General features: G+C 44.1%; 1 long non-coding RNA gene across 1 annotated transcript; it reads right to left on the reverse strand.

The window, feature by feature from the left end:
• Nucleotides 1-413: 413 nt before the first annotated feature.
• LOC122938902 lies at nucleotides 414-20697 on the reverse strand. Its single transcript, XR_006390064.1, has 3 exons — nucleotides 20241-20697; nucleotides 18171-18508; nucleotides 414-2702 (listed from the first exon to the last, which is right to left on the reverse strand). It is a non-coding gene; the product is annotated as an uncharacterized LOC122938902 (long non-coding RNA).
• Nucleotides 20698-25605: the final 4908 nt, after the last annotated feature.

Below are 25605 nucleotides of genomic sequence, written 5' to 3' on the forward strand. Positions count from 1 at the left end.
AACATATTGTAAATGTAATGTAAGGCTCCATTCACACGTCCGCAATTCTGTTCCGCATTTTACGGAACGGAATTGCGGACCCATTCATTTCTATGGGGCCGCACTATGTGCTGCCCGCACTTCCGGGTCTGCATTTCCGTTCCCGAAAAAAATAGAACATGCCCTATTCTTTTATAGAACCGAAAAAAGAAAGAAGGCCTCACTTTAATACCGTAAATAGGGGCAAACAGAGAACCAATCATATAAACCTATAAATGCTGCTATAAAAACAACCATAGAATGCCCAGTAGAAATATAAATACTTTATTAGATCATCAATGGATCACAAAAATTCATAAAATATTTTACACAGATTTGCTATGGAGAATAATCAGCAAAACAGACTGGATGCAATAGTCCCCCCCGTCGGTGCCTCAAACACCCGCCAAGCAGATGAAATACATGTCAGTGTAATATGCAGTGAGGTGATTCACCAGTAGAAAATATCAGTGAACATCCACTACAAGTGTCTGTGATATTCAACTCACTGCACAACCCAGGGGAAGATTATTGTATGAAAAAATGCAGCCCAAAAATAATGATACAATGGAGCACAGAGTCACATGACATCCATCAAATACATCCAGATGCAATCTGCCCATATACAATAAATCAAGGATACCAGGCTGTAAGATCAAACTCCCACACAAAAAATATCCACTGGGGACGTGAACATACCCACAGACATGATGAAGGGTTGAGGCACCGAACACAGGGCTGGAAGGAACCCCGACGCGCGTTTCGCCTCAGCTTCGTCAGGAGGTTAATGTGAGTGTGGCCATGGCTCCCCCTTTATACTCCTCATGCAGCTACACCTTTAATTAGTATAATTCAGCTGATACCTATTTATCGAGCGCTTGTGCCCGATGATGCACGCCGAGGACATCATGGAGACGCCGCATTCATCAGGAGGAGGGGTGGAACGCAAACGTGCGTTCCAGCCCGCCTCCCAAGGAAACGTAGCTACGTCTCCACGTGACCCGGCGCGCAGCGCATCCTGGCCAAGCGCTATATCAGCCTATACGGCAAACCTGCCAAACGGCTCAGAAAGTACCAGAGCCCATCCGAATATATGGCGAATAGTCTTAACCCTTAATGGGATTTGCATGAGGTGTATAAAGTCCGGAAAAACCTTAAGACCGCTGAATATGCATGGCTCATGATAGGGATAAAAACAGGGGGGGAAGAAGAGGGAATAAAGGTGAAAAAGAAGTCGAGGAGAAGAAAAATAAAGATAAATCAACAAAAAATAAACAAAAGAAGATAAACAAAAAATCTGCACTGACAATACTATAAACATGATTCCACAATTTCATATTTTCATACAAATATTCATGAATTTCACACCATGATTTAGTATATAAAATGTAACATGATTTCTTATAGATTGCACCCCATGATTTTATAAAAACGGATACACAAGAATTTAACAAATTTATATGTCAGGAATAACATGATTTTTTATGAATTAGATCCCATAATTTTTAACAATAAATTTACATATCCATGACACCATGTTTCCATATATAATTACAAAAATTTATAATGAGCAGACTTTATGTACATGATTATATAAGATGATATTTAATATATATTTCCTCTAAGACATGGTATATGTATATCAATTATGTATATATACAGGAAGGAGCAATATTTTTCAAAAAAACAAATTTTAATATTATGTTCTCACCAATATTATTAAGAATAAATGTAAGTAACCCGTGCAACGATGATTATGTAGGTATGGGCCCTAACCAGTAGAGGTCCCATCCTATCTAGCCCATTCAAAATAAAACTACGTAGACCCTGTAAAATTATACTACCGCTTAAATATTTCCAAAGTAAAAGACAGTGATCCATTCAATTCACACATATCATAAAAAGGTTCCACCAACGTTAAGAGGGGGAAAAAAAAAAATTTCATTTATAATTGATGTGAAGTATTGCGGGGGATGATCGATGGACCCGAGTGTCACTGGGCCCACCTTAACCTAGTGGGTTCAGTGCAGTCAGGCCCATCGCCACACCCCAGCAGCACCCAACATGTACATAGTCAATTATCCTAAACCCAAAATTGTGAGTTTATATAAGAAGACCGTGCTGGTCAATAATATCTTCCAGCACCCAACATGTGCATAATTAATTATCCAGAACCAACAATGTGAACTTATATAAGAAGACCGTGCTGGTCAATAATATCTTCCAGCACAGACTATATTACACCCTCCAGCGACCTGACCTGTGCAGAAAATATTGACTAAATAAATGAAAATTCCAAAACTCATAATCATAGATATTCATAAAGTTGATTATTCATATTAGAGGGTGAGGGTGTGTCCAAAACCAGCTGGGTACCATCAATCATGGTTATACCAGCCTAATCGGGCACAACATCACCCAATGATGTACATAAAGTCCTAAAACAACATCACATTCTAATTATAATCCATACAAATTCATTCACCAATAATCTAGCCCATATATCATAGCAGATTCCTTATCAGATAACTATGGAACCAACCACACAGAAATAAATAAAAGGATCATGATGTTTCTTTCTGTTGATATCTTCTTTCTTATTTGCATCATAGAATTTCCGGTACATATGAGAACTGCTCCTCAACTTGAACACCTCCACTCCTCGTACCATGTCCACACAAGAACTAAATGGAATAAAAAAAAAAAAAACAGTTAAAATCACTGAAAAAATTCAGTAACAACGCTACCCTAAATAAAGGATTTGAAACTCAAAGCCTCATTTAAAGGGGTTGTCCAGGTTCAGAGCTGAACCTGGACATCCCTCCATTTTCACCCCGGCAGCCCCCCTGACATGAGCATCGGAGCAGTTCATGCTCCGATGCTCTCCTTTGCCCTGCGCTAAATTGCGCAGGGCAAAGGCATTTTTCTGAGTTCCGGTGACATACCGGGCTCTCTATGGGGCTGACAGGCAGCCCGGTGACGTCACCGGCACTGATGGGCGGGATTTGGCTCTGCCCTAGCCAGTAAAACGGCTAGGGCAGAGCTAAAGCCCGCCCCTCAGAGCCGGTGACGTCACCGAACACACTGCTGGGCGGAAGTTACCGCCCGGCAGTGTGTTATTGAAAACACAAGAGCCTGTGCCCTGCGCGATCTAGCGCAGGGCACGGGAGCGCATCGGAGCATGAGATGCTCCGATGCCAGGCTCAGGAGGGCTGCCGGGGTGAAAATGGAGGGATGTCCAGGTTCAGCTCTGAACCTGGACAACCCCTTTAATCCATGAGGAGTCACTGTGTTGAGCAGAACCATCCATTTGGTCTCTTTTTGGAGGAGGCAGCGTTTTATATTGTCCCCTCTAATCCCCAAACGTACCCGGTCTATCCCTTTAAACAAAATACCCCTGGGGTTACAACCATGCACCTCCCTAAAATGTTTTGCCACTGGTTTCAACTTTCTAAGTTTCTCGCACTCCGTGATCTCGGCAGCAGCCTTGATGTCACGAATGTGTTCCAGGACTCTCGTTCTGAGTGCCCTCGTGGTCATGCCTATATAGACCAGGCCACAGGGGCACTCAGCACGATAGATCACCGCCTCCGTTTTACAGGAGATGTGATGCACAATTTTATACTCCTTCTCCCTGTTGGTGTTGGTGAATTTATCTGACCGAATCATATATTTACATGCTGTACAATCACCGCAGGGGAAGAAACCCCACTGTGGGCCCCTATCTCCAAATATCCCTCCCTTAGTAGGGGCCACATAGTGGCTCCTGGTCACAATATCTCTCAAGTTTTTAGCTCTCTTCCAAGTAACCAAAGGCCTATCCGAGATGACCTTTTTCAGGTCTCTATCTGTGCGAAGAACCTGCCAGTGTTTATGGAGAATATCTTGCATTTGTCTCCATTGGGCATTGAAGTTGGTGATGAACCTAGGAAAGCCAAAATCTTTTTCTTTTTCTTTTTTGCGTGAGGATTGTTTAAGTAAACTGTCCCGCGAGGAGTTTTTGGCCCTATCATAGCCTTTTTTGATTACTTTTTGGCTATACCCTCTCTCTCGAAGTCTCCTAGAGAGATCCGCTGCCTCTCGCTCGAAGCTTACTTCGCTAGAACAAATTCTCCTAGCTCGACAAAATTGTCCAATGGGTATAGCGCGAGCGACTTGTGGATGATGCGAGGAGGAGGAGAACAGTAATGAATTTGTGGCCGTGGGCTTCCGATGTATATCAAAGCCCAAAAGGCCATCATTCTCCACAGTAATAGCAAGATCCAAAAAATCAACACGCTCGCCACTATAAACCCACGTTAACTTTATGTTTTGATCATTGGAGTTAAGATCATCCATAAACTTCTTCAAGTGCGACGTCGAGCCCTGCCAGATGAACAGCACATCATCAATGTACCTCGACCACGAGACTACGGCGTCATGACCTTCCAAATTCAAGACAATATCCCTCTCCCACAGCCCCAGAAAAAGATTTGCGTATGAGGGCGCACAAGTCGCCCCCATCGCTGTTCCCCGGAGCTGTAGGAAATAGCGATCCTTAAATGTGAAGGCATTGTGTTTCAATGCAAACTCCAGCAGCGTCATGATTAAATCAACCAGATCACTGTCTAGTTTGGTTGTATTAAGAAAGAATCGTGACGCTCGCAGCCCGTGGTCGTGACAGATGGAAGTATACAGGGACTCGACGTCGCACGTGACCAAAACCATATTTTTGTCTAGATGTACACCACTGAGTCTATGAAGGACATCAGTGGTGTCCCGTACGAAAGAGGGTAGGGTCTCTACACATTTTTGTAAATAATAATCCACAAAGCGGCAGATAGTCTCACACAGGCTCCCAATCCCAGACACTATCGGTCTGCCCGGAGGTGTTTTGGGGTCCTTGTGTACTTTCGGCAATAAGTAAAATGTGGGAAGTACCGGAAATTCGGTGGTCAAACCTTCCCACATTTTCATGCTTATAATGCCCATGTCATATGCATGTCTCAAGATACCATCCAGCTCATTTTTATATTGTGTCATAGGATTAGATTTCAGTTTCTGGTAACAAGATATGTCCCCCAGTTGTCTAAAGGCCTCTTTCTCGTACATCCGCACCGGCCAGACCACAACATTACCCCCCTTATCCGCAGGTTTTATAATAATAAAGTATTTATATTTCTACTGGGCATTCTATGGTTGTTTTTATAGCAGCATTTATAGGTTTACATGCCCTATTCTTGTCTGCAATTGGGGACAAGATTAGGCTTTTTCTATTATAGTGCCGACTATGTGCGGTCCGCAAAATACGGAACGCACATTGCCGATGTCCGTGTTTTGCGGATCCATGGATCCGCAAAACACTTAGACGTGTGAACGGACCCTAATGTAAATGTGTAACATAAAAGACTCTTTCATCATCCTGTTTACAGCAATTTCTTTTTTGAGCGAGGGATTAGTTCATAGATCAACAGCACATGTCTGGACAGGAATCGATTTCGATACAGCTGTCTCTTCCCAGATGCTTGGCACACAATATTTCATTACATGGAGATGTTAGCTGTCATTACACATGTGGCTGCCTGGTGAACTACTAACAACAAGCTCTAACAATATACTGTAGTACTCATGCAAGTAATGAGCCCCCTAGAGGCCAAAAACAACATATAACATATTGTTACATCCTGTCTCTTTTAAATGGCAATACAATAAAATAGAACTAAACACACAATGGTTAACATGGGCAAACAGGAGACAGATATAATCCTTTAGGTGGGCTGGCTGGCAGCATGCGTAACACGCATATCTTGTCGTTTTTCTGAACATGTTTTTTGGTATTGCCTGTATTTGGCCAGATTCTTCACTTGGATCCTCAGCTGTCCATGTTGCTTCCTTGCTTGTACTTGCAATCTCATTACCTTGGGTGTCAGCATACTGTTCAAAGGGTCATGTATCATCTTGTTCTTGTGTTCCTCACACCTCTCTGATCTCTCCTTAGTCTCCTTCCTATGTTACAATTTCATAGGACAAGGCATAGGTTTCTGGACAACCTTTGCTTTTTGCCAGTGTTTGTTATATTTACTCATCAGCTGCATCCATATATTTTTATTTTTCTGGTGATCAGACAGATCCTCTGCAGATTTATTATAATAGAAAGCTCATTGCCTCTTCAGCGGAGCTCGAACATTTCCTACCAGGTTTTGCTTTAGCAAAACCGTTGGGTTGGGTCCTTGTATACTTACAGTTGGGTTGTATACTAGCAGTTGGGTCCTTGTATACTTACTCACGAGGTATGTTTCTGTGATCCAGTATAGACAGGTATATAACTTTACCTGCCTGTTTTGACTTCCCCAAATGGCAGTTGTTATTACAGGTCACGCTGCTTTGCCATAACTTGAGGGTATCCTGGAGATAATGCCTGGTGCTCAAATTTCCCACCTTGCTTGAACTCTTCAGATGTAAAATGAGCATTGTTGTCAGATAAGGCTACTTTCACACTTGCGCTTGCTGTGGTGTGGAGCAAAACGGATCCTTTCATGACACACAATGTAAAAAGAAAGAAAACGGATCCATCCCCCATTGATTTCCAATGGTTTTAGAGACCGTCTTGGCTATTTTAGAGATAAAACAATTGGATCCGTTCAGAACGGTTGTAATCCATGATGGATCCAGCAAAAACGCTGGTGTGAAAGTAGCCTAAGGCCTCTTTCACATGGGGGTCATGGTTTTGGGCCGGATAAGATGCGGGTGCGTCACGGGAAAATGCGCGATTTTTCCGCACGAGTGCAAAACATTTTAATGCGCTTTGCACACACGTGAGAAAAAACTGTATGCTTGGTACCCAGACCCAAACTTCTTCACAGAAGTTCAGGTTTAGGTTAGGAGTTGTGTAGATTGTATTATTTTCCCTTATAACATGGTTATAAGGGAAAATAATAGCATTCTGAATACAGAATGCTTAGTAAAATAGGGCTGGAGGGGTTAAAAAATAAATAAATAATAATTTAACTCACCTTAATCCACTTGTTCGCGTAGCCCGGCTTCTCTTCTTTCTTCAGGACCTGGGTAAAGGACCTTTGATGACATCACTACGCTCATCACACGGTCCATCACATGATCCATCACCATGGTGATGGATCATGTGGCGGACCATGTGATGAGCGCAGTGACGTCACCACAGGTCCTTTTCCTACTGCACAGCAAAGATGAAGACAGAAGAGAAGCCGGGCTACGCGAACAAGTGGATGAGGTGAGTTACATTTTTATTTATTTTTTTAACCCCTCCAGCCCTATTTTACTAAGCATTCTGTATTAAGAATGCTATTATTTTCCCTTATAACCATGTTATTACGGAAAATAATAATGATCGGGTCCTCATCCCGATCGTCTCCTAGCAACCGTGTGTGAAAATCGCACAGCATCCGCACTTGCTTGCGGATGCTTGCGATTTTCACGCAGCCCCATTCACTTGGGGCCTGTGTTGTGTGAAAAACGCACAAAGTAGAGCATGCTGCGATTTTCATGCAACGCACAAGTGATACGTGAAAATCACCGCTCATGTGCACAGCCCCATAGAAATGAATGGGTCTGGATTCAGTGCGGGTGCAATGCGTTCACCTCACGCATTGCACCCGCGCGGAAATCTCGTTCGTGTGAAAGAGGCCTAACAGTTTTTAATCCCATTTCCTGCCCTTGTGTCCTATAAATAGTCCACGATTATCAGGTATTCTTTGTCATTCCATGTGAACAGGTCTGTTCCTATTTTTGACCACCTCCTGTTTAGAATAGCATGTGGTTGCCATGTCTCCTTTGGTTGCCTATTACTTGATGATGCACATATTTCACATTGTATGATACATTTTTTATATGAAATGAAGAAAGAGCACCAGGGTGCTCCATAGTGTATACCCGCTAAATAATTATTAGAACACCAAATCACCGCGCAACAATGATTTTGCTACTGAGAGAAAAACATGTGATTTATACTAAAATGAGCTGATTCCAAATATGAACTTTTTTATTTTTCCATTCACATAGCCGTATTAGGGCTTATTTTTTGCGGTACAAGTTGTACTTTCTAATGGCACAATTTGCGGTTGCATACCATGTAGTAGGAAGCGGGGGAAAAAATTCTAAATGGGGTAGAATTTTTTTGTTAGGCCTCATGCACACGACCGTTGTGTGCATCCGTGGCCGTTGTGCCGTTTTCTGTTTTTTTTCGCGGACCCATTGACTTTCAATGGGTCTGTGGAAAAATCGGAAAATGCACCGTTTGGCAGCCGCATCCGTGATCCGTTTTTCCTGGCCGTGAAAAAAATAGGACCTGTCCTATTTTTTTCACGGCCAACGGTTCACGGACCCATTCAAGTCAATGGGTCCGTGAAAAAACACGGATGCACACAAGATTGTCATCCGCGTCCGTGATCCGTGTCCGTGTCCGTTTTTTCCTATCATTTCAATGGCAAACTTGACTTAGATTTTTTTTTCATTTTTCATGTCCGTGGATCCTCCAAAAATCAAGGAAGACCCACGGACGAAAAAACGGTCACGGATCACGGACCTACGGACCACGTTTTTGCGGACCTTAAAAAAAAACGGTTGTGTGCATGAGGCCTTACACTGTACACTAAGCGGTAAAATTTACCTGTTATCTTCAATCTCTAGGTCAGTATGGTTCCAATGATACCACACTTGTATAATTTTTCTTGCCTTTTAATACTGAAAAAATTTTTATTTATTTTTTTAAACACCCTTTTTTTTTATAACCATATTCTGACCCCAATAACTTTTTTGTAGCTATTTGTATGGGGCTGTGTAAGGGCTAATATTTTTGCGGAACGATCTGTTCTTTTCAGTGATACCAATTTGAAGTGTGCGCAACTTTTTGATCACTTTTTATAAAAAAAATATTGTGTAGTTGAAGTGACAAAAAATGGCAAATTGGCAGTTTTTCTTTTTTTTTTTTCGTTACAAAATTTGCCGTATGCCATTATATGTTAATATTTTAATAGTATAGGCATTTTCGCACACGGCAATGCCCATGATGTTTATTTTTTTAAGGAAAGGAGGTGATTTGAACTTTAACTTTTTTTATAATTTTTTTTTATATTTGCACAAACTTTTTTTTAAGTCACCTTGGGTGAAAATAACTAATAATCATTAGATTGCCTATTGTGTTCCTTGATGTCTATATAGACACCATTGAACACTTCATTTGCACTATACCAATACAATGCTGCCACCTAGTCGCCTGTATTGGTATAGTCATCTAATAGCCACCGAAGCCTGCATGAGGCTTCAGCCTATTAGATCAATGTAACAGGTTCCCCGATCTCAGCTGGGGAACGCTGTTACCGGAGCGGAAGTGCGCGACTTTCGCTTCTGGACTGCGCAGATGCCGTTGTCACATTTGACCACGACATCTGAAAGGGAAAATGTATGTGATCAGCCTTATGGCTGATCGCATACATGTGCTGCGGGTCTCTGCTATTTAAAATAGCAGAAACTCGGTGGCTATGGCGCCTGCTGCACGTGCGAGTGGGCATCATGTTTGGGGACCGGACTTCCGCCGTACATGTAGGTCCTTATGGGTTAAGGATTAAAGGGGTTACATGCAGAGCCTATTCAGTTATAATATTAATGCATTATATTGGAAATATTCCAATGGACATGTCCAGACCTGTTCGGACGCACTCAGGCTGATGTCAGCAGTTAAGTATATAAGGCAAGCTGGACAGATTTTGATAAAGTGATCTGTTCTAGTGCTATCAGTTAAAGATGGATAAATGCAAATGTGTTAACGATCCAGACAATTTCTGCTACATATGTGACAAATACACTACTTATGATCAGAGCAAGAATCTGACCCAGTGAGTGCGTCTTGCAGCTTGGGATGCATTTGTGCTAGTAGTGCAGAACTTCCTTGGGAACAGACGAGCTGCAAACTATGCTGAATTAGTAGACAACATGCTTACAGCATATGAACAACTTGGCTGACGAATGTCATTGAAAGTGCATTTCTCACATTCCCATCTTGACTTTTTGCCACCCAATTTGGGACACTTAAGTGACAAACATAGAGAGCGGTTCCATAAAGATAATTCTACAATGGAGAACAGGCTATCAAGGCCGCTGGATCCCAACATGATGGGGGACTACTGTTGGTTTTTGCAATAGAAAAATATGACCGTTCACAAATGCAAAAGCAGATGCCTGAAGCACTTTTAACAGTATTGGGCCTTGCTCAAGTAAGACTTTTAAATTGAAAACCTAGACTTTCTGAAATTTTGTTATTTCATTACATTTTCATACACTATTTACTACGCAAACTTTGATGTAGATCAGGTAATTGTTGGAGTAAAACTCGTTCTGTTCAAAATTATTCAATGCTTTCCAAGTGCTTAATTCATTTAGGCATACTTATGCATAGTAAAATTAACAACAACGACGTGTTACAACAATTCTGACTTTGGATTTGTAATCCGCACACTCGATTTAGTATAGGACAAATGTTTTTTGCCCAGTAGCAGACGAAAATAGTTTTTTTGGAATGGTGATATAAGAGTCGCCTACCAGATGACAGTGGGACAGAGCATCCAGTGAGTTGGCCTCAGAGCAATTATCCTGAGATGGTTCAATAAAGTGGATGAGAACTGCTGCACCCTTCCAGCTGATGACCTGGTTTAGATCCCCATTTTATAGTAAAATGAACAGAAAAGAGATGAATGCTGTTGGGGCGCTATTATCATTGGCTTAATGATATAACAATAAAATAGCATTGTAAAAACAAGCTGCTGTAACATGTTTCGAAGTGGCTCCACCTTCTTCATCAGACACATGCTACGTAGGTTCCTCCTACATAATCTACCGTCTTCCATGTACTTTTAAATGCAATACCTAGGTAGGACCATCCAGATCATGAGGTCTCGTTTTAATACCCACTGCCACAATATCACTAATGGGAAGACTTATCATAGTATCTCCAGACATTTTCTTTCGACTCTACAAATCTACGTAATTTCATCTTTTAATAACTTCCTGAACATCAAAAAAGAATATGGCAGGGGGCGAAGCCTAGCTGAGCGCTAAGACGGACGCCTGAGCTGTAGCTCCCGTCACACAGACCAGCTCCCAGCTTTCTATTACGCTTCAAAGCCGACCAGCATGGTGAAAATGTGCAGAGACTGACCCAGAGACCGTCCAGGATCCAGTGGGGTGAAGAAAACCCAGGTGGAGATGGCGCAGTTCCTAAAAAAGAAACCACTAACCCCTGCATTGCATGAGGCCAAGATGGCGCCGAGTCCTAAGCGGGCAGCGGAGACGGCAGCAGAGGCATGTGAATCAGACAGCACTGCTGAAATCGAGGACGAAGGAGTACCAACGGACACAGCCACTTTCTCAGAGGTACCTTAAAAAGACTCTAGAAGGGGCTCTCGCTCCAGTCATGAAAGAGCTGGCAGATATAAAAGCAGAAGTGCAACATATTGGTCACAGAGTTGAACTGTTACAAGAAAACCAGTTCTTGCATGTGGCTCACAGCACGGCTATGGCGGATAACATTGTGGCCCACAACGCTGCTTTAGACACCGCTTTTGGATTAATAGAAGACCAAGAGAATAAGAGCCGCCGTAAAAATGTGAGGGTAAAAGGCTTACCTGAGACGGTCCCTCATGATGACCTGCCAGCGGCCATGTCGAGCCTGTTTAGCAGCATACTGGGAGAGGAGAGGGCTCAATCCATTACAATAGAGAAGGTTCATAGATCCCTGAGACCACCTTTCAGAGATGGAGAACCGCCAAGAGACGTGGTTTGTGGGCTTTTGAGTTCTCTGGACACTCTGGCGATCCTGAAGGGAGCCAGAGATCTCCCCGACTTGTCCCACAAACCACCCACCAGTCTCTTTTTTCCAAGACATCGCACCATCCACACTACAGAAAAGGCAGATTCTCAAGCCCTTATGTGATCACCACAGGTTGCTGAAAATCGCATACCGCTGGCTGTTCCCCTTTGGCCTACAAGCGACTATAGCAGGCAAGCGATGTGTCATCAAATCCCCAGCGGATCTCGACAGAGTTTGGCCACTGCTCAACATGGAATCGTTGGACATTCCATCATGGCTGCCTCAAGCCCTTCAACTAGCCCAACTGCCTCCTATGCCTAAAACAACCACTTGGTCCGAGGTTAGAAGATTAAAGCAGTCTGGCCAAAGGAAACCACTGGGCTGATCTTCAGACCTTACCTTGTGGAGTTATCTACAGTTACAAGAAAAAGTATGTGAACCCTTTGGAATTATATGGATTTTTGCACAAATTAGTCATAAAATGTGATCTGATCTTCATCTAAGTCACAACAATAGACAATCACGGTCTGCTTAAACTAATAACACACAAAGAATTAAATGTTACCATGTTTTTATTGAACACACCATGTAAACATTCACAGTGCAGGTGGAAAAAGTATGTGAACCCCTAGACTAATGACATCTCCAAGAGCTAATTGGAGTAAGTGTGTCAGCCAACTGGAGTCCAATCAATGAGATGAAATTGGAGGTGTTGATTACAGCTGCCCTGCCCTATAAAAAACACACACCAGTTCTGGGTTTGCTTTTCACAAGAAGCTTTGCCTGATGTGAATGATGCTTCGCACAAAAGAGCTCTCAGAAGACCTACGATTAAGAATTGTTGACTTGCATAAAGCTGGAAAGGGTTATAAAAGTATCTCTAAAAGCCTTGCTGTTCATCAGTCCACGGTAAGACAAATTGTCTATAAATGGAGAAAGTTCAGCACTGCTACTACTCTCCCTAGGAGTGGCCGTCCTGTAAAGATGACTGCAAGAGCACGGCGCAGACTGCTCAATGAGGTGAAGAAGAATCCTAGAGTGTCAGCTAAAGACTTACAAAAGTCTCTGGCATATGCTAACATCCCTGTTAGCGAATCTACGATACGTAAAACACTAAACAAGAATGGATTTCATGGGAGGACACCACAGAGGAAGCCACTGCTGTCCAAAAAAACTTTGCTGCACGTTTACAGTTTGCACAAGAGCACCTGGATGTTCCACAGCAGTACTGTCAAAATATTCTGTGGACAGATGAAACCAAAGTTGAGTTGTTTGGAGAAAAAAAGCACACCAACATCAAAACCTCATCCCAACTGTGAAGTACGGTGGTGGGGGCATCATGGTTTGGGGCTGCTTTGCTGCGTCAGGGCCTGGACGGATTGCTATCATCTAAGGAAAAATGAATTCCCAAGTTTATCAATACATCTTGCAGAAGAACTTAAGGCCATCTGTCCACCAGCTGAAGTTCAACAGAAGATGGGTGTTGCAACAGGACAACGACCTAAAGCATAGAAGTAAATCAACAACAGAATGGCTTAAACAGAAGAAAATACGCCTTCTGGAGTGGCCCAGTCAGAGTCCTGACCTCAACCCGATTGAGATGCTGTGGCATGACCTCAAGAAAGCGATTCACACCAGACATCCCAAGAATATTGCTGAACTGAAACAGTTCTGTAAAGAGGAATGGTCAAGAATTACTCCTGACCGTTGTGCACGCCTGATCTGCAACTACAGGAAACGTTTGGTGGAAGTTATTGGTGCCAAAGGAGGTTCAAACTGTTATTAAATCCAAGGGTTCACATACTTTTTCCACCTGCAATGTGAATGTTTACATGGTGTGTTCAATAAAAACATGGTAACATTTAATTCTTTGTCGGCTGCAATAGACCGGTTTCTGTCCATGCTCACGCTACCTAATCTCTCCGAAGAAGCAAGAGCACAACTATTGTTGCCAATCTCGGATGAGGAAATTTCAGAAACCCTGAATTCTATGCCTCTGGGGAAGGCCCCGGGTCCTGACGGCCTCCCTATAGGCTATTACAAAAAGTTCTCCCCAATTATGATTCCTAGATTGACGGCCTGGTGTAATGCACTCCTTATAGGTGATACACTCCCTAAGCAAGCTCTCAATGCTACGATAACCATTTTACCAAAAGAAGGGAAATACCCTAGCTTATGTGCCTCATATCGCCCTATATCTTTAATCAATGTGGACGTTAAGATCTGGGCAAAAGTGTTAGCTAGTAGACTTAGCCCTCTAGTCCCTGGCTTGGTACACCCTGAACAAACTGGGTTTGTTAAAAGTAGAGAAGGTACTCTGTGCGGCTCATACATGCCATAAACCATGCAGTATCAAAAAAGGTTCCTCTGGTCTTACTCAGCACTGATGCTGAGAAGGCCTTTGACAGAGTGTGCTGGGCATATCTCCAATCTGTCTTACTCCATTTTGGAATACCGAGTCAATTTGTACGAGCAATCATGTCCCTGGACCAGGCAGGGGTGCGCCCTGTCGCCAATCTTATTTATTTTAGTTATGGAAACGCTACTCCAAGCTATAAGAGAGCACAAGCAAATCCAAGGTTTGCAGGTAGGAGGAGTATGTCATCAAAATGCAGCATTTGCTGATGACTTGCTAATCCTTATCACCAATCCTGACACAGCATTTCCTCACATAATTGAGTTATTCAGGGAGTTTGAGAATGTATCCAACTTTAAAGTGAACTACACTAAGTCAGAGACCTTCAATATATCAGCGCCCCCAGATTTAGTCAGTAAACTGAAAAAGACACTACCTTTCCAGTGGCAGTCGTCCAGACTAAAATACTTAGGCATATACTTGACCGGGGACATTTCAGGTCTGTATGGAGCGAATTATACCCCTCTGGTGACATCAAAAGGATGCTGTCCTCTCTCTCCATCCCATATGTCTCCTGGATGGGTAGAAAGAACCTGCTGAGCACATATGTGATGCCCAAACTTCTGTATCTCATGCAAATGGTTCCTATTTTCTTGACTCAAAAGTTCTTCCACATGGTGCGATTCATTTTTTTCTTTTTCTTATGGCTGGCAAAGAGACCTCGAATATTCTATGCGCATCTGATCCTCCCTCGCTCAGTTGGAGGCTTTGGGATGCCAGATGCTCAGATGTATTACAAAGCGAATCAACTGAGGACATGGATCTCACTATGTATGGAGGGCCATCCCCCATTGGGTTCTGACATAGAAAAGGCCACGTTGAATGACCAGCAGTGGGCCAGACTGTGGGGTATATCTACAACACACTCAGTATTTACTGGCCTCACGAAAGGCATATATTCTGTCTTGTGCTCCTTACAAGGAGGGACCCAGATCTTGTCGAACCCTCCTGCATACTTACCAGCTCACCGGATCCCTTACTATGTCTTACCATCTAGGGCTAATGTTCCCGGCTTCTGGTCCAGTTTCAGGGGGAGGTCCCTCAAAGATCTCCTCTTGGAAGTGGGTTCGGAGGGCGATGTCTCGGGCTATTGCTCTGGGGTGTTGTCTACAGGAAATTTCCTGGATGTCCATGAATTATCGTATTCCCTGAGGAAGGTCATACTCCAGAGCAATGCGCCTAGAGACCCCACCTGGTTGGAGAGTGCGCTAAATCCCTAAGCATCCTAGGTGGATCTCCTTCCTATACCAATCAATGTTATCGAAATCCCTAATAAAACGACCTGCATTTATTGGGAGTTGGGAGAAGGAGCTGAAAAGGTCCTTAACAGACGCAGAATTGGTCACAATAAGGCTCAAATCACATGGGTTCTCCAAATGTGTGCGCATACAGGAACACTCCTTCAAAGTTTTAACCAGGTGGTATAATTACCCCAAAAAATTATTCATATCTGGCCTGTCTCAAAGTGACAGTTGCTGGAGGTGCAGGCAGGGAACTTGTGGTTGCCGCTGGCAACATGTTATTTTGTATGTCGCAGTATTGCAGCCTGAGCTGGTGCTAGGCTGCTTGCTGCTATGTGCATGCGGTTGCACCTGGCAACCTCTCTTTATAGGTGTGCCTTTTATCGGTGTGCACGGGCTGTTATATGTTTTCTGTGCACTTTCCCCTTTAAGTGGTTGTCTTCCCTTCCCTGGTGTGAGAAGGGTTAATTCCTTCCTAGTGTGTGTGCACTGGGTGTGTCTGAGTGTGGGTGTGGCTACATGGGCTTTAAAGCCTCAGTTGAGACCTGATGTCTGAACGGTACTCCAGCCTTGTAGTAAGCTGGAGGCGCCCTCCTGGTCTCTAATACCAACTGCCAGTGGGGGCCACCCTTCTGGTCATAAATAATACTTTAAACCAAAACGAACAAGTGGAAATGATGTATAAAAGTATAAATTTATTATAAAGTATAAAGGATGGAACAACTACAGATAATGCAAGGATACGGAGAAGCGCAGGGTCACAGACACCACAAAACACCAATGTATCTGTGGGTTATAACACACAGAAAGGTACAGTCCATTAATGATGATACAAGCTCAGGAATTACCTGGATGGCCAGATGTAATGTCTCCACAAAGAGACTATGCACAAGTCATGCAAATGACCATACCAGGTACGAAAAAGAGCTTTATCACACTACACATAGTACTTAAACAATTAAAGCAGACCATGGAAATAACAAGTACTCAAGTTGAAATGACTGTGGAGAAGGACATTGACGGCCACAAGGACAGCATTCATAAACTACTGACTAAGGAGGATTTGGAGGCTTTTGATAAAGGTCTTGAGGAAGATCTAGTCAAGTGGGAACGGGAAATCCAGTCGATTAAAACTAAGAATTTCCAGAGAGATCTGGGAGATTACCAGCAAAACAAGGTGTTTAAGTGGCAACGCACGAACCTTAGACCTGAATCCCGCTCACGATCTCAATCTTTAGTATCATCTCTATCCGAGGAAGAATGTGGCGGGCCTTTTTTAGAAGGACGCCCGGCCACTGCCCGTGGTCCAGATCCCGAAAGGGCAGGTTACAACCTTCGTACTCCAGTACACAAGCGGAAACACTGGAACGGGAATGGCCGAGGGAAGAGAGCAAAGAACTAAAGGTAATAAATCTCTCCACCATTAACCTTACCCTAGCACAACAACAGGTTTTACAAAAAGGTTTATCTTTTTCTCCGGTTGGCAGATTTGACTACTTTGAAGTAGTCAAAGATTTAGAACTGTTTGCCCGAAAATTACTTTTCAAAAAATATTTTAATCGTGGCCAGGAAGCTACTGCCTCCTTGTCTCCAGCGGAGAGGCAAGCGATTAGAGACCTAGAATCCCTTTTGGATGACCAGGTTGAAACCACACCTAGTAAATCCCCCATACATCTGCACAGACGCTCACAGACGTTTCCCCCGAAAACACTATGTCCCGCAGTGGATGTCTTTGTGAAGCTTGTCAAACGTGACCTCAACATTGATCACCCATACATCAGGGGTGATAATTTGACACGTTCGCAGAGACAGGCACTGCGTGAACTTCAAAATCTTAAAGGGGTGGTTATAAAACCCGCCGACAAAGGGGGTAATGTCGTGATATGGTCTGTGCAGATGTATGAAAAGGAAGCCTTCCGACAATTGAACAACAAACAATGTTACAGAAAGATTGAGAAAGATCCTACCTTGGTCTTCAAGAAGGAACTGGATGACATTTTGAGGGATGCTTATGATCAGGGTATTATCACCCTAAAAATGATGGAAGGGTTGCGGGTCGACTTTCCCGTTAAACCAACCCTTTATTTGCTCCCCAAGGTGCACAAGAACCGTATCCATCCCCCTGGACGCCCGATCGTTTCAGGGATCGGTAGTTTGTGCACCAACATAGGGAAGTTCATCGATTTCTTTCTTCAAAAGAGTGTGGAAATTCTCCCATCTTTTGTAAAAGATACGACAGATATGCTGAGACGGTTGAACGGAATCCATGTTGATCAGGACGTGGTGCTCGTTACTTGCGACATTGAATCGCTATACACGTCTATATACCACGACCAGGGAGTGCGAGCATCTAGATCCTTTTTAGTTATGACCGATTATGAAAACGAAATGATTGAATTTATCTTAGCGTTATTGGAATTTACACTGACGCACAATTATTTTCTTTTTAAGGACCGCCTCTTCCTACAGCAATGGGGGCATCTTGTGCTCCCTCATATGCCAACCTGTTCCTGGGGCTGTGGGAGAGAGAGTTGGTTCATGAAACACCTGGATACGATGCCGCACTCCTATGGTCGAGGTATATAGACGATGTATTCTTCTTATGGCATGATACCATTCCTGCCTTAGAAGACTTCCTGGCCCGTCTTAATAAGAACACTCGCAATATTAAACTTACCTGGAAATATAGCCTTACAAATGTCGAATTTTTAGATATAATGATCATCAAAGGTCCTGATGGATATTTGTCCACTGATCTTTTCAGGAAGTCCACAGCCGTCAATGCCCTTCTCCACGCCTCCTCTGCTCACCACCCAAATACGATACAGGCAATACCCACAGGGCAATTCTTGAGAACTCGCAGAATCTGCTCCAACGAAGAGCACTTCGATCAGCAGGCTTCGGTTTTGACACAGCGATTCCTCGAAAGAGGATATCAGTACAACTCCATTCAGCGGGGCTATGAGAGAGCCAAAAAAACATCAAGAGATTCCCTGCTGGTGAGTAGATCGAAACCTAAAATCAAAAAAGACGCCAATGTGAGATTCATCACCCCTTTTAACAACAAGTGGAAGTTTATACAATACATCCTTCGTAAGCACTGGCCGGTCCTGCAAACTGATGGTGATCTGGCTGTGAGCCTCCCGGCATACCCCCAGATCACTTGGAGAAGGTCGCGCAATCTGCGCGACATTCTCACTAATAGCCACTATGTATTCAAACCCGTGAGTGGTATCTTCGGGAGTAAGGGCCCCAATTGGGGCTCTTTTTCCTGCGGATCTTGTGTTGCCTGTCAATACATGGCCTGTTCCACTGCTTTTTGCGACTCTTCTGGTTCCAAGAACTATACAATTGTACACCATATCAATTGCAATACTGAGGCAGTGATATACCAGATCACTTGCCCATGTAATTTGTTTTACATCGGTATGACCAAGAGAGCACTCAAGGTACGAGTTTTGGAGCACATCTGCAGGATTCGGTCAGCTGCAGGTACACCTGAGAGAGACTGGGATTTGCTACAGGCAGTCCCACGACACTTTTGCAAGTTCTACAGATCCGATCCAGGGGGATTAACGGTTAGGGGTATTGACAGAATCCACTTGGGATCCAGAGGCGGGAATATAAAATTGGCGTTACTCCGCAGGGAAACCAAGTGGATAGTCACCCTGGATACCGTTATACCCCATGGCCTCAATGAGTTTAGTAGTTTTTCCTCCTTCCTATGAATAGCGCGCAAATTTTAATTACAGGGTATATTTTTGTGTTCTTTTAATACACTTCTTTGTGACTATAACATTATATGTTTGTTTTCTTCTTTCTCTTTGAGATCCATATATTTAGTTCTTTTGTGGGATTTGGTGGCAATGGATGTCGTCATCAACCATGGGAGAATGTGAGCAACATGTGGGATAATGCCGGATATGAACCATTGGACACACGCAGGACATCAGTTGTAACCGAAGTGATGTTATCGTTCTAATATCCAGGGTTTTAATATGTCTCTATTCTGTTGGCTGGCTTTATAATTGCTTATGACCATCCGGACATTTCTGAGTCTCAGCTTGTCCTGGATATTCTTTCCCACAACTGGGTCGTCTCTGCCCCGTGCATCTGTAGACCTCTGGGCCTTGTTGGGCTGGGAGCTCCCGCGTCGACCCCGCCGGCGGCCTTCTGCCGCCCGCGGTGCCGACTTGTGTGCTCCTCGTCCATATCTCGGCCCTTACTGATACCAGCACATGTAGCCCATCCTCTCACTATAACATAATATACATTTTTATTTACTGGTGGTCACTATTTGTATTTTGTGTCTTTTGTGTCTTTTTGTGTAATATAATTGTTTGTATCATGAATTTGTATGCCTATATCATGAAGTAATTGTATCCAATATGGACTAGTCCCTCATCACAGAATTTATTGATTTATGCCGGATATCGGACTATTATTCTGAATTATGGGTACTGTATACTGTATTTTCAGTCTGGTTACTCTAATCATGGCTATTTAATTCTAATTTTAATTATATTAATCATGGCTATTTAATTATAATTATTTTTATTCGGGGGCGTGGCTAGCAGCGCATGGAGACAGACGGCTGAGTTCTGAGCTCCTGAGCCATCGGCACAAATCCAGCATAAAACAGCCCTGCAAGTTTTTACATCTGCCTGCTGTGATCACCGGAGCAACAAGTGGTGGAAGTTTCAGCCATGCCGAGGGGCAAGAGACGCCACAGTCCAGCAAAACTCACCAGCTTCTTCCCTGCTGTGACTGCGCTCCAAGATGGCGATTCTCCCGCTTCAGCAGCTGCTGTCAGATCGGCACCTTCTCTCTCCTCAGCGCAGCTTGTGTCTCCTCAGAGCTCAGGGAAATCCCCATCCTCCTCCTCTGCCTCGAAATCCCCTGCACAGGTCACATACTCTCCCCAGCATGACCTTTCTGTGCAGCAGGATCCTCCAGCTCGTCAGGCACACAGTGCCTCACATAAAACAGCTAAACAGCTCACCTCTGCTGCTGTGCTTGAAATTGCAGGAGGGGAAACAGATCCTGCTCCAGTCACTGAAGCAGTGTTAAAGGGGATGAGAGTGCTCATGGCTGATTTACAAAAGTCCTTGAAACAGGACCTCAGGGACGCTATTACCCAAATTCAGCATGATATTTCAGCTTTGGGGGCTAGAACCGCACATGTGGAATCTAAAATAATTATTTTTATTCAATTATATTACTTGAATCATGGTTATTTAATTATGTATTCGATATTCGACCGTAATCATGATACATGATGTATGGGGTATGCATTCATTCATTTATTCTCTATTTATCAATGTATGGATTTATTCATTGTTATTATATATTTCTTACATATATTCTTGTATTATTATCTACTACTTTTCACACAATACACTATGCCTTTAGACACGATACTTTATATTTTTCTTCCATGCCATTATGGCATTTTGGTTCCATTTATATGGATCTTCGATACACGGCACTTTGTCTCCATTCATATGGATTCTGGTTAGATGGCACTTTGGTTTTAATTACATGGTCCGTTGTGACATGTTTTCTATTTCATACAGTGGCTGTTGTCTGTGTGGGCGGGCTAGAGCAATCAATTGACTATGGATGTGCTCTGTCCCGCCCACACACACATACGGCGGACTTAATATATCATACTGTATTTATTACATATGTCTTTTGTCACTTATGGCACTGTTTGCTGGTCTCAGGCCTAGTTCAATTTGTGGGGGACTCAATATGGATGTGTCTAGTGTAGATTCCGGCATCCGGTCACTGTCACTCACGTGACTGTGACACTTCCTGGCCTCTTATTCATGTACTATCAGTTGCGGGTCGCCTGCGTTCCACAGGGCCGCGGACTGCGCATGCGCTGCACGGCGCCATCTCGACGCGCTCCGTGACGTCTAAGTGTCGCGCATGCGCGATGACGTGGATGCGCCGAGAGATGGCGTCTTGCATCATGGAGCTTTCCGCGCCCGTGCATGTGGACCGCAGGTGTACCATATAGAGGTAATTTCACTCCACCCACCCACTCCCACTTTTTCCTACATATACCCTGTCTACACACAATCCAGTACCTCCTGACGAAGCCGTAAGGTGAAACGCGCGTCGAGGTTGTGCGCCCAGGGTCCGACCGTCCACTTACCACCATGTCCTCAGATACGTTCTGAGTTAGTATCGTTTCACACCGTTGTCTGGGTCTCCTGTATACATCCATAGTGAGTCCCTCTACACACCCATGGTGCATATTATCAAGATTTTCATTTCAACTTGAGTACTTGTTATTTCCATGGTCTGCTTTAATTGTTTAAGTACTATGTGTAGTGTGATAAAGCTCTTTTTCGTACCTGGTATGGTCATTTGCATGACTTGTGCATAGTCTCTTTGTGGAGACATTACATCTGGCCATCCAGGTAATTCCTGAGCTTGTATCATCATTAATGGACTGTACCTTTCTGTGTGTTATAACCCACAGATACATTGGTGTTTTGTGGTGTCTGTGACCCTGCGCTTCTCCGTATCCTTGCATTATCTGTAGTTGTTCCATCCTTTATACTTTATAATAAATTTATACTTTTATACATCATTTCCACTTGTTCGTTTTGGTTTACCTTATATGTCTTATGAGTGGTAATCGTAGCTGTCTGGTTGACAGGTGGCCTTCTGTAGGTTAATACATAAATAATACTTTGTCTGATGTTATGTAGATGTGTATGTGGTTGCTTCTTTATTGTACCTTATGGTTTCCTGGTTTCCCGTGTGGTGTGTGCTGTGTCCTTTCTGTTGTTGTGGACAACAGCACTTGTACATGGGTTCCAGGCTGTGTGTCTGTGGCAGGTAGGTGAGGTTTTAGTTTCCATGTACCTGCCATTGCCATAAGTTGTATTGGTTTTCCCTTATTTACAGCTTGGCCATTTTAGGCTCCTCTTTCTCCATGTCCAGGAGGAACAGGTAGTCTACCCAACTCCTAGCTTAGTGCCCCGAGGAGGGTTAGTAGGGACCCAAGGTTCCAGAGCATGAGTCCTACTTTCAAGGTCGGCTCATGCCGCTAGGAGTTAGGGTCAGATTAGGGAAGCTTTAGGAGGTGACCTGCTCCCTAATTCTGTCTTCCTGGCCGAGTCGTGACTACCATCGTCAGGCATCGCACGGCTAAGGGTTTTCCCCATCCTCAGCCGTGACAAGCATGCACGCCAAGCACACTCTGCTTTTAACCCCGTCCGGTGCCATTACAGCTTTCATTGGATCCAGGGATGCAAGTACCAACATGCATGCTGAGCCCACTATATACTTCTCCTGGAGCCAAATGGCTACTGGTAGGTGCTATATAAGCAGACTCAGTCTTATACTGACTTTAAAACCAGCCTCCAGGGCATACTAACTGGTCAGGTGTGCATGACTGCTTGGAGATCGCCACGCCTCCAATATATACTACAAAGAAAAAATATGGGGGATTCAGCCCGCACAACCCTGTGCAGGTGCAGATTGCTATGGCGAAATACAGATACAAACGCAAAAACACAAAATGCAATCGCACTCTGCAACCAGCACTCTGCCCTGCCTTTATGCTGGATGTTGAATAAGGCATTGGTGTACATTTTGGCCAAAGCGTAATAAGCCACTCACCACGTCAAGGTCGCCTTAATGAGTGGTCCCTAACACTAGTTCCTACCTGTTATGGGCCATGACAGCCACACAAAGTCCAGGAAGTGTAGGTACAGCATGCACGCCAAGCACACTCTGCTTTTAACTCCGTCCGGTGCCATTACAGCTTTCATCAGATCCAGGGATGCAAGTACCAACATGCATGCTGAGCCCACTATATACTTCTCCTGGAGCCAAACGGCTACTGGTAGGTGCTATATAAGCAGACTCAGTTTTATACTGACTTTAAAACCAGCCTCCAGGGCAGATTAACTGGTCAGGTGTGCATGTCTGCTTGGAGATCGCCTCGCCTCCAATATGTACTACAAAGAAAAAATATGGGGGATTCAGCCCGCACAACCCTGTGCAGGTGCAGATTGCTATGGCGAAATACAGATACAAACGCAAAAACACAAAATGCAATCGCACTCTGCAACCAGCACTCTGCCCTGCCTTTATGCTGGATGTTGAATAAGGCATTGGTGTACATTTTGGCCAAAGCGTAATAAGCCACTCACCACGTCAAGGTCGCCTTAATGAGTGGTCCCTAACACTAGTTCCTACCTGTTATGGGCCATGACAGCCACACAAAGTCCAGGAAGTGTAGGTACAGCATGCACGCCAAGCACACTCTGCTTTTAACTCCGTCCGGTGCCATTACAGCTTTCATCAAATCCAGGGATGCAAGTACCAACATGCATGCTGAGCCCACTATATACTTCTCCTGGAGCCAAACGGCTACTGGTAGGTGCTATATAAGCAGACTCAGTTTTATACTGACTTTAAAACCAGCCTCCAGGGCAGATTAACTGGTCAGGTGTGCATGTCTGCTTGGAGATCGCCTCGCCTCCAATATGTACTACAAAGAAAAAATATGGGGGATTCAGCCCGCACAACCCTATGCAGGTGCAGATTGCTATGGCGAAATACAGATACAAATGCAAAAACACAAAATGCAATCACACTCTTTGTGTTTTTGCGTTTGTATCTGTATTTCGCCTTAGCAATCTGCACCTGCATAGGGTTGTGCGGGCTGAATCCCCCATATTTTTTCTTTGTAGTATATATTGGAAGCGTGGCGATCTCCAAGCAGTCATGTACGCCTGACCAGTTAGTATGCCCTGGAGGCTGGTTTGAAAGTCAGTATAAAACTGAGTCTGCTTATATAGCACCTACCAGTAGCCATTAGGCTCCAGGAGAAGTATATAGTGGGCTCAGCATGCATATTGATACTTGCATCCCTGGATCCGATGAAAGCTGTAATGGCACCGGATGGGGTTAAAAGCAGAGTGTGCTTGGAGTGCATGCTGTACAGGGCCGTCTTTACCAAGGGGCAAAAGGGGCAGCTGCCCTGGGCCCAGTTGCTCCTGGGGGGCCCAAGGCAGCTGCCTCTTGAGCCCTGCTAGCTACTGCCCTGGGTGTCAGGCTGTCGGCTACACAGGCATCATGATCGTACTGTGTTAATGATCTTAATTCTAGGACCTTAATGAGTTTTGCTCTAGGACCTTAATGACATCATTACCATGTGACCAGTAACCTAGCAATTACTGGTCACATGGCTATGAGGTCATCACAGGTCCTACAGAAGTTAACTGTGGAGCTTTTTTGTGTAAAGATTACATCAGAAAAAGGTGACAGGGGCTGTTATGTTAATATACTGTAAACTACTGTATAGTGGGGTGCTGTATACTGTGTGGTGGGCTGTATACTGTGTGGTGGGCTGTATATTGTGTGGTGGGCTATATATTGTGTAATGGGCTGTATATTGTGTGGTGGGCTGTATACTGGGGGGGGGGGGGGTGGCCTGTATACTGTGGCCTGTATACTGTGTGGTGGGCTGTATACTGTGGGGAGCCTGTATAGTGTGGTGGGGCCTGTATAGTGGGGGGGAGTGCTGTACTGCTGTACTGTATAGTGTGGGGGGCTGTATCGTGTATAGTTTGGGGTGCTGTATACAGTGAGGTGTTGTATACCATGAGGTGCTGTATACTGTGGGCTGCTATACTGCTCTACTATATACTGTGGGGTACTGTAAAGTGTGGGGTGCTAAACTGCATACTGTGTGGTGCTGTATACTATAGGGTGCTATACTGCATACTGTGGGGTGCTGGGGTGCACTGTAACACTAGGGTGAGCCGAGCCCTGGTCTCCTTCCTGCAGAGCGGTGCCCACTTCCAGCCTGAGCCCAGCTGCCCAGAGCACTGATCCTGAGCCGCTGGAGTCTTCAGAACTAGAAGTATTTACAGTCATTCACTGGACACTACCAGATATGTGGATTTTTTGTGTGTGTGTTGTGGTGGAGGGCGTGATTGCCTGCTAAGGTGTGGGAAGGTGGGATCCAGGGGGCCCAAGTAAATTTTTGCCCGGGGTCCAATCAATATTAAAGACGGCCCTGATGCTGTACCTACACTCCCTGGACTTTGTGTGGCTGTCATGGCCCATAACAGGTAGGA

The sequence above is a fragment of the Bufo gargarizans genome, chromosome 5 (genome assembly GCF_014858855.1).
Source record: "Bufo gargarizans isolate SCDJY-AF-19 chromosome 5, ASM1485885v1, whole genome shotgun sequence".
NCBI classification, from domain to species: Eukaryota; Metazoa; Chordata; class Amphibia; order Anura; family Bufonidae; genus Bufo; species Bufo gargarizans.